This window comes from Gracilinanus agilis, chromosome 3 (assembly GCF_016433145.1).
Source record: "Gracilinanus agilis isolate LMUSP501 chromosome 3, AgileGrace, whole genome shotgun sequence".
In the NCBI taxonomy this organism is placed as follows: Eukaryota; Metazoa; Chordata; class Mammalia; order Didelphimorphia; family Didelphidae; genus Gracilinanus; species Gracilinanus agilis.
This window is the reverse complement of record NC_058132.1, coordinates 505,911,071-505,922,153: the sequence shown is the minus strand read 5'-3', so window position 1 is coordinate 505,922,153 and position 11,083 is coordinate 505,911,071.

Genomic DNA, 11,083 nt, shown 5'->3' with positions numbered 1-11,083 from the left:
GAGAGAGAGAGAGAGAGAGAGAGAGAGAGAGAGAGAGAGAGAGAGAGAGAGAGAGAGAGAGATCCTACCCCACCTGAAGGACCGAATTGATGGAGGAGACAGATCTCAAGACTTACTTAAGTGAAGAAGATATGGTTTAATTGGGGTTGGAGGGAAGAAATCCCATACACAAGCTATGTTTTGGAAGAAACCTCAGTGAGGAACAAAAGATAAATGTTTCCTTGTTTGTTTCATTTTTTTACCCCCACTTATCTTGCCTAAAATCATTGGCTCTAGAAATTTTTCATCATGCGACTTGAAATGACTTTCTCGTGTTCAGAGATCTTTTGAAATTATTTATGCATGAACATTTCATCATGTCTGTTTTTTTGCATATTGTTTTTAAATATTAAGGGATATTAAACAAATGCAATGCTTTCTAGTATCCATTATTTTGACACCTATTGCCATGACTTTTACATTTTTGGTATGTTAAACCTTAGAGAAAAGTCTGGATTTTAGCACTAAATATCATTGCAATATCATAATCTTGTGATATTGCAACTTTATAATACCAGTCATTCTGTTCTGACATTTATACATTTTTTTACATTTATGCTTTGAGCATTTTAAAGATTAACTTGATTGGTGCTGAATAAATAAAAGTCCCATTAAAGGACTACATCTAAAAAAGAGGGGGATTTCAGTTATGAAATGTTTTGTACACTATCAGACAGAATCAGTGGATCTCAAGGATTCAAAATTTGAATCCATTTCTGAACAAGTTTCCATTTTGACATCACTAATAAGTGGTTATCCAGATTGAAAACTTCTGCTGAGGAGAAATCTCCCCCTCCGTCTCCCTACCTCTTAAGGCATCTCATTGAACTTGTGAATAACTGATTATTGGGAAATTTTTTTTCTCATATTAAACCAAAATCTTTTCTGCCACTCTTACCTGTTATAATGTGCCTAGTTGTGTACGCAATGAATCTGCAGAACAGGTCTTCCATAGCATTGCCTTTCAAACAATTGAAAATGATCTTCCGATTCCTCATTTCAAATACTACTATTCTCTGGGTCTATTTCTGGGAATGACAGTTCAAGAAAGATGTTGGTGAGCTGAAGATGGTACTCCAGTATCTTTGCCAAGAAATCCCCAAATGAGGTCATAAATGACTGAAAGGACCCAACAACAATAATAAATTATCTAGGCCAATGGAACTCAAAATGTGGTTCATGGGCCTCTGGTGTCCTGGGGACAGTGTCAGAGTACATCTGTGAAGTCAAAACTATTTTTATAATAATAATATTAAGATATTTTACTTTCTAATATGATAAATGTTAATAGATGAAACATACATAAACAAAATATTTTTGTGGAAGTCCATAATAATTTTAAAGAGTGTAATGGGCTTATGACACTAAAAACTTTGAGAAACACTGGTTTGGCCAAAAAGGTCTGAAAGCCTAGGTTGGTGGTTCTGTGGGTGGAGAGAAAATGAAATAGAAAGAATATTGTGGATATTGTATCTAGAAGACTTAACAACCGATTGCCTATGATGGTGAGGGAGAAGGAAGTATCAAAGACAATACAAATCTAGAAGACTGGTATGTTGGTAGTGAGCTCAGTTGGAATGGGAAAGGTTGGAAGAGAAAAGGTCAGAGGGCAATATAAATTCTATTTTGGACAAGTTGAATTTGTGATGGCTATGGAGTGACAGTTAAAGATTAGGAAGGAGACTAGACCTGGATATACGCAAACAACCTCTTGAGTACAATGTTAGAATTTTGCCAGAAAGAGAAGGCAATGCTCAGTGGTCTATAGTTTGCAGGCTCTATTCACTTGCTTTTTTTGTTTTCTTAAATGAAGATATCTGACTCCCTCATTTCTCTTATTCTCCAAGGTTTCTCATAGCACTGATTGTCCATCATTGCTCAGAGATTACATTGTCTAGTTCTCTTTGTACCCTAGAATGTGGTCCATCTGGCTCTGGTAACTTGAAATCTTTGAGTGGAGATGGAGGTTCTCTCACTGTCTTATCCCTTATCTCAGATTTCAAATCCCTATTAGTCATTTTTGTCCTATCCTTCCCAGTCCAAAGATCATTGTTCTTAGAATACAACACAGAAGGCAAACATGAGTTGCGATTCATTATCATTATCCATTACCATCATTAAACATACCCAACCAAAGCTTTTTTCTCTATCTTAATCTTCCTTATGCCCTGAAATAGCTTTAAAAATCTTTTTCGTTTTTGTTAGTAGTATTCATTGCAAGCGTCAGCTCATTTGGGACTTTGACCATTTTCATGCTTTTTTTTTTCTTAAAAAAATTACAAATTTAATAATGGTCAACCAAAAAGAGCAAAAATATGCAAAACAAGGGATAAAATACGTTCACAGACTGTTAGCCGAGACAGAGTCAGGCAAATGAATAAACAGCCAATAAGCAAAAGATGTACTTTTGTTCTGTGCCCCACAGGTCTGCTCAAAGATTTGTCACCTTTGACCATTTCTTTCATTTCTTCCCTTGTTATCTAAGAGCTCCCTTTACTTTATAAATGAAGGGATTGGACTAGCTGAACCCTAATTTCCTAAATTCCGAGTCCTAACTTCTTCCTTCTTTTATTTAAAACACACATGTTATACATAATATAAATATAGTTGTGATCTGTTTATATAGTTCCCATTCTGCTGACTTTTGTTTTCTATCACTTTATATAGGTCTTTCCTTATTTCATTGTATACTTTGTAGTTACTAGTATTTTTTTAAATAGTTCCCGACACTATTTTTCCCCCCGTTTCATTTCTTTTTTTAGGTTCTTAAGTTTTTTAAAAATTTTAATAACGAATTTCCACATGAGTTTTCCAAAGTTGTATAATCCAACTTGTGTCCCTCTTTTCTTCCCTTCCCCTTCCTGGAGCTGACAAGCAAGTCAGTCTGGGTAATACATGTATTATCACACAAAATATTTTCATGTTATTCATTTTGGGTAGTGAATAATCATATAGAACCAAAACTCCAAAACATTTACCCAAATAAATAAATAATAAATCATAGAAATCAATATAGATTCTAAGACAAAATAGGGGTAAGGGCTAGGCAATAGGGGTTAAGTGACTTGTCCAGGATCACATAACTAGAAAATAAGTGTCTGAGACCATATTTGAATCCAAGACCTCTCCCCTCTCATCTTCAGGCCTCATTCTCCATCCACTGAACCACCTAGCTACTCCATAAAATAGATTCTTAATAGATGTTACTTATCTTGCTATTTTTAAAATAGTATGTCAATCTTTCTTTGTTTCTTTTATTTGTTTTTAGCATTCCCTTTAAAACATTGAGTTCCAGATTTTCTCCTTCCCTCATGTCCCTCTCTCACCTATTGAGAAGGCAAGCAGTATATCAGTCATACATGTGAAATCATGTGAAACATTTCCATGTTGGTCATGTAGCGAAAAGCAAGAAAAATAATGGGGAAAACATTTTATCTTCCTACCTTAAACAAATTGTCATTAGTTATTTGCCCTTTTCCCCATTTTTTGTGTATGGGTTTTTACAAAATCTAAGGTGGCTTCCTGGGTAGTCCTGTTGGTTTCTTCAGGCAGTTCTCTTCCCCCACAAATCATTCCTGTTTGGGTGTCTTTCAGTGAGCATTTATTGTCTTGTGTGACTTCAGGCACGGCAAATAGTAGTCAAAGTGGGATTTGAATCCAAGTCTCTTGATTCCAAGCTCAGTGCTCTCTAGATTAGAGTATTCTGGGAGGTTGGCACCAGATTATGAAGAGCAGTGAAAGCCAATATATGCAATGTGCATAGTACCTTCTATGTATTGTAGTGGTTCCTTAACTTTTTATTGAATTAAAGCAATTACTAGAAAAGAACATTGTGTAATCTCGGTAACTTGAGACTGGAAGTAAAGCAAATAGTCAAATTATTAACACTTTATTATGTGCGTATCTGTTTGATACACACACCTACATCTTTTTGAAAGAAGCACAGTCAAATCTTCTTTATCCCTTGTATTTCCCCTGATTTGTATGCTTGGCCTATCCTCAAACCACTCAGAACTGCCACATCAGACTACCACAGATGCCCTTCTCCTCAAACTTTCCCCTCAGCAATCCTAGAACCCATCCTGCAACCATCCAGTATGGGAACCCTGCAGGAGGAAGAATTGTCAACGCAGAGGGAACCCAGTCCCATTGCCTTTCCCTTTTGACCTTTCTGTGAGTCAGGGGATCCAGAACCTCTCTGGGCTACTTGACTCTTCACTTGGTTTCTATGAGATGAGAGTCTTCAGCTCCATTCTGGCAATATGGAACACCACCAGGCCTTACCGTGTGCCCTACCTCTAAGTCCTACAGACTCTTGGCACTGCCATCTTACTGACTGAGCCTTGCCATCCACCCTGCTGCACCCTTAGGACTTCTAGGTCTTTTCTTCTGCCCCAAATCCAGATCATTTTTTCATTTGTTGTCTTCTCCAATTAGAATATAGACTCCTTGAGAGTTGGGAATGTCTCACTATTTCAGTTTGTATGTCTGGTGATTAGCAGAGTGCTTGACCCGATGTTATAAAATTATAATGCTTTTTTCTGTCATGCAGAAAATGTTAGTCTAAAAGGTAAAAATATTTATGAGCCATAAAAGATAAATCACAGTTAAACCACTAAAAGAATTTCACCATAAAGAGGTGGTATGCATGGCAGACAACTGACTATTTGGTTATTTGGTCAAGAAGACTTGGGATTAAGCCCCATTTCTGCTACATATATGCTCTGTGATTCAACCTCTCAGTCCCCCCAAGGTTGCTCTTTTTTTTAACCCTTACCTTCCATCTTAGAATCAATACTAAGTATTGATTCAAAGGCAGAAGAGTGGTAAGGGCTTGGCCAGTGGTTCCCAAACTTTTTTGGCCTACCACCCCCTTTCCAGAAAAAAATATTGCTTAGCGCCCCCTGTCACATACTATCACTGTCCCCCTTACAGTTATTCACCGCCCCCAAATGCACCTGTGGCCATCACTGCCCTCCTGGATCGCTGTAGCACCCACCAGGGGGCGGTGGTGCCCACTTTGGGAATCACTGGGCTAGGCATTGGGAGTTAAGTGACTTGCCCAGGGTCACACAGTTATGAAGTATCTGAGATCATATTTGAACCCAGGACCTTTCCACTCCAAGCCTAGTCCTCTAGCTGCTGCATGGTAGCTTTTTTGAAACTACAAGTTACAAAACTTCTTTTGATATGCAGCGATTGTGAGTAGGGGGATGGTAGACTGTTTAGTAAACCAAAACTGTGGGAATGCCCTATAGCAATGAAATCAAAGACCCAGTCCCTGGTCCCTAATCCTAATATTTGTGTTTCAAATACTTTCAGCTGATGTGATGCATACTTTGAAATGTAGCTGCCAACTTTTTTAAAATTCAGGATTGTTAAAAACTTCCCATGAGTTCATTCCCTAAACTTTTTCATGATCAAAATAATACCTTTCTTGTTTATTCCGAACTTCAAGCATTGCCTTATTTACATAGAAACATTGAAAAAAAAATTGAGGTCGTCTTAATAAGCAGCCAGATACACTTTTGAAAGCTTGCCAGGGTAATGAATTACGAAGTGTCACTTGAAACTAAGAACCTAGATTTTTGGAAATCAGTGAAATAACAACCTAAATGTCAAGGCAAAAACTAGAATTTTAAGCATCGAAGGTGGGAGGTATATTTCAACTACCCTTTCCCACTGGTTTTTGGAGTAGCAAGAGAAATTTTGGTGTTAAAAAATTATTTTATGGAGGCAACTAGGTGGCTTAGTGTATGGTCAGGCCTGGAGATGGGAGATCCTGGGGCCAAATTTAGCCTCAGATAGGTCTTCCTTATTTCATTATATACTTCATAGTTATCAGTATTTTTAAAAAATAGTTCCTAACACTATTTTTTTACAAGAGGTGGCAATATCCTGTATATATCGTGTTTCTACAAGAAATATTCTTCTGGCCTCAGATACTTCCTACCTGTGTGACCCTGGACGAATCACTTAACCCTAATTGCCTAGCCCTTACCACTCTTCTGCCTTGGAAACAATATAGTATTGATTCTAAAACAGAAAGCAAGGGTTTAAAAAGAAAAGAATAAGACTACACAGATACAGGATGAGGCATATTTTGGGGTATCACCAATATAGGAATTTATCTTGCTTGATTATGCATATTTGGGTTTTCTTTTTCTTTTCCAATGGGAGGCAGGAGGGTAGAAATAGAGAAAATAGATTACTGTTTAAATGAAAATAAATAAATTAAAAACAGTTAAATAAGAATAAGCCTGCCTATCTCTTAAATAGAAGAAAACTTAGACACAAGTAGAACATGTGGGTTCTCTCCAAAAAGAATTCCTGTAAGAAAAGAAGAGAGAGAGAGAGAGAGAACAGTCATGGTTTCCATCAATTTTATGTCTACCTTTTCATAAGATTTTAGACTTAGATCAATAAGGGATTTTCACAGTTATCTGGTCCAACCCCAATTCTCTGATCTTCCTTGCTATTCTGCCTTGGAACTGATACTTCCTACTGATTCTAAGACAGCAGGTAAGGATTAAAAAAATTTATTCTGTGGGTAAAATAAAAATACAAGGAAAATAACTTTTAATAAAGGTATAGTGCTCATTTCAAAATGAATGTGGCCAGAACCTACACCCAGTTTATTGAAATATTTTTTTCTAAACAAATGTCAAAGAGACAAAATACTGTCTTAATGAATTATATTTTTGACCGCCTGATTTATCTCCACAACGTTCATTTAAATTGCAGGTAACAACTCACACTCTTTCATGTTTGACTGCTGGAGGTTTATCCTGTGCAAGGAAACTGGAAGTAGCCATTGTTCTTCACCCCCACTTCAGACCAATGAAGTCAAAGAGGAAGAAACTGAGCATCAAATTGATGTGTCTGATGTCATCCAGCTGGTTCAAGATAAACAACAGGTGACAGTTGTACAACCAGGTAAGAGCTTGGCGGTTCACCACTTATATTGTAGAACTCTTGGATTCTTATTAATCAAGCTTCATAAGGGACCTCTTCTGGGTATCAACTACTTAGTAGGCAATGAGGTGCTTTTGAAAACTGATTAGCTCTCATGCCATAGGAAATAATTTGATAAATTATCACTTCTTTCAGTGGTTACCCTAGTAACTTGGAAAAGTTGAAGGCAGAATTGCCCAAGAATTGCATTATGGGAGAATCCAACACTACATATTATAAGAATCTCAAGGAATATCCAGTATATTGGGGAGGGGAGGTATTTAAGGTATTTTAAAATAGGATAAATTCTGAATTTTGAACTACCTTAAAACCATTTAAATTAATGCAGTGTTACAATGAAGCATTTTGGTGGAGAGGAAAGAATGCTGGATTCAGAGGAAGACGACCCTAGTTTGAATCCTGAACTAGCCAGTGACTTGTGATGTTGGGCAAATCACTTTAAAGTCTCTTGATCTTCTGTTTCCGTATCTGTAGCATGATCTTGTTGGACTAGATCATCCAGCTCTTACATTCTGTTTGTGTGTATAAAGAAAGCATAGAGTACATACACTTCAGGGAGGAATATTTAATAGGCTTTACTTTATTTTGGAAAACATAAAAGAGTCATTGTTCAGGTGTGATGTGTCATCAGGGCAGATTCCCTGGTGCCAAGCCAGAGAACCATGATTAAAAGAGCAGAGACATGAAGTAGACAGGTGGAGATAGTCCTAAGGCTGCAATCAACTTTAAAAGCTCCATCTGGATTAAGGAGGTGAGGTCAGGATAATACACTTCTAGCTGACCCCCTCACCCAATTTCAAGCTCTCAATATGCTTCTTAATGAAAGTCATCACTTACCTTTTATTTTGGCCACACTTCATCATTTCAGTATTTTTGCTTTTGATCTTCTTCCATCAGTTTCCCAAATGAAGTTTAATTTATTTTTCAATGAGCATTTGTGCTTTTTTCCCCTCTTTTTAAATGAAGGAAGCCATTTGTTGAACTGATCTATTAGTGGAATACTGTGATATTACCATAATAATATGTAAAGTGGCGCCTCCTGTTTAAGGGCTTCATGGAATTGAGTAAGACAGCCAAAGTAAAGAGATCAGGGCTTTCTAAAGAGGATGTAACGTTTGATCTCAGAAAAGAGGGAGGTTATAACACTTGTTTACAGTGAAGCAGTTAGATACGCCAGCCTCTCTGAATGAGTGGCAGGGCCATGTAGAAAGAGCACTAATCTGGAGGCAGAAAACCAAGGCTCTGAGTCTTACTGGCTAGGTCACTCTGGGCAAATCACTTAATCCCTGTAGTCTATGTTTCTTCACCAATAAAATGGACACAATAAACCCTACTCTACTTAGTTAATGAGATTGTTGTGAAGAAAGGTTTAAAAAATCTATATGTAAATGTGAATTATTCAGGATAATTTTAGTGTTAGAGAAACTAGACTTTTTTTTTCTTATTTTAATTTGAAGGCAGAAATGTAGAAAAGGCATGTTTTGGGCAGCTGGGCAGCTCAGTGGAGTGAGAGTCAGGCCTAGAGACAGGAGGTCCTAGGTTCAAACCTGGCCTCAGCCACTTCCCAGCTGTGTGGCCCTGGGCAAGTCACTTGACCCCCATTGCCCACGCTTACCAATCTTCCACCTATGAGACAATACACCGAAGTACAAGGGTTTAAAAAAAAAAGGCATGTTTTAGGGGCAGCTAGGTGGCTCAGTGGTTAGATAGCTAGGTCTGAAGACAGGAAGTTGTGCGTTCAAATTTGGCCTCAGTCACATCCTAGCTGTGTGCCCCTGAAAATGATTTCATTTAACCTCAGTTGCCTACCCCTTACTGCTCTTCTGCCTTGGAACCTGACTTAGGATCAATTGTAAGACAGAGGGTAAGAGTTTCACAAAAGAAAAGGTGTTTTTGTTATTCTTTGGTGAGTGGAGGAATATTATGGTGTAGTGGAAAAAATGTTGGAGTTCAGTTAGGAAAAGATGCCATTAAGAATTCTTCTTCCAATAGCTTATTAGTTGTATGACTGGGGGCTAGGCAATCTTTCTAAACCTCATTTCAGTCTTGTGTAAAAATGGATATGATGGCACTTTTAGTACTTATCCCATTTGGTGGTTATTGGGATCAGATGAGAAACATCTTTGCAGATCTTAATGTTATAAAATGGAAGAGACTGTGTAACATAGTGGATAAAGATCCTCCAAGGATAAGGAGTCCTTTGAGTCAGGAGACATGGGTTCAAGTCTTGTCTCCAAGAGTGCTGACTTTTCAACCCTAGCAACCTCTCAGCACCCCACCTATTGTATAATTATTATTATTTTAAATCCTTACCTTCTGTCTTAATATCAGTTCTAAGACAGAAGAGTAGTAAGGGCTAGACAATCAGAAGTGTCTAAGGCTAGATTTGAACCCAGGTCCTCCTGGCTCCAGGTCTGGCACTCTATCCACTGTGATATCCAGTCCTCCCACCTATTGTATTATTAAGTACACTTTTCAGATAAGTGATACACAATTTAGACCAAGATCTTATAGAGAGCCATGTCCATTTATACGTATGGAATTTCTTCAATAACCTTTAACTTAGTTATTGCTTAATTGAAGCCTGGTTTTTCCCTAGACTAGAGTGGATCTTGCTCTCATTGGATATCTTAACCTGAAGATTGATCTTGTCCATAGGAGAAGAAGGGGAAGGGAACAGACATTTACTAAAAACATACCATATGCTAGGCATCGTGCCAAGTGCTTTAGATATATTATTTCATTTGATCCACAAAACAACTCTGGGAGGTAGGTACAATTATCATCCCCATTTTACAGTTGAGAAAACTGAGGCCAACGAAGCTTGAGTGACCTGCTCAGGGTCAGTGAGCTAGGAAGAATCTGGGGCAGGATTTGAATTCAGGTCTTCTTGACTTCAGAACTAGCATTCTATCTACATAGATTCCCTATGCTTTAGGTTCCAGTATGCTTGGGGTTTTTTTAGTGTAACTCTGGAGGGAAAATCCTTAATAGAGTAGATATGGTAAAGTCTTTGCTGTCTTATGAGCAGAAGAATGTATTGGTAGGGGAAAGACTCTGAATTCATTTATTCATTCATTTTATCTGTTCATTTATGTATTCATTTGTTCATTCATTTATTAATTTTATTTATTGAATTGTTCTTTTATGTTTATTCATTTATTTATCCATTTTATTAATTCATTTGTTTATCCATTTCTTTCTTCACTCATTTTCTGTTCATTTATATACTCATTTGTCCATTTCTTTATCCATTTTGTTCATTCATTCATTTATTCATTTGTTTATTTATCCATTTCCTTTCTTCATTCATTCATTTATGTATTCATTTGTTCATTTCTTTGTCCATTGATCCATTGATCCATTCATTCATTCATTTATTAGTTTATTTATTTGCTATTCTCCTTAAGTCCTTGTTCTAATTACTGATATGGCCCTTTTTCAGTTGAAACCTGCTGCTAAGTACACCATCCCTACCTACCTGATTTCATACATGCTCTCAGGTTCTTGCATGATCACAGCCCAGTCCTTGAGGCATGTTACATAGACACTTTTAAAAGGCATGAAATTAATGAATTCTTGGCTTTTATCTGGGAGTTATTTCATCTCTCAAAAACTCATTTAACTGCATGATTTTTGATCTAAAGATATGAACAGATTTTAGAGCTTATATGGAGAGAATCTGTTTTTTAAAATCAGAATATAAACTCATATCCTCAGAGAACTCTATTTGTATCTGCAGCATTTAACACTATGCATTTCATATAGTAATATTTAATCAATGTTTCTTTCATTTGTAGAACCCGACACCCTCCTGTTTTAAATGGGCAGGAAAAGATTAGGCTACATGACTTTTGAGGATCTTTCCAATTTTATGAACTAAATATTCATGTCTTTCTCTTGGATGGTTCTAGATGAAAGCTGACAATATCATACTCTAAAATTCACTCTTCTAGTATCCATACGCACCACGATCCTTCTGTTTGCTTTTTCCCCCCCATCACCACCTGTCTTCATTTTAAAATGTATTCATAACATGTTCCAATTTCCAAACTTGCAGATTGTTTTT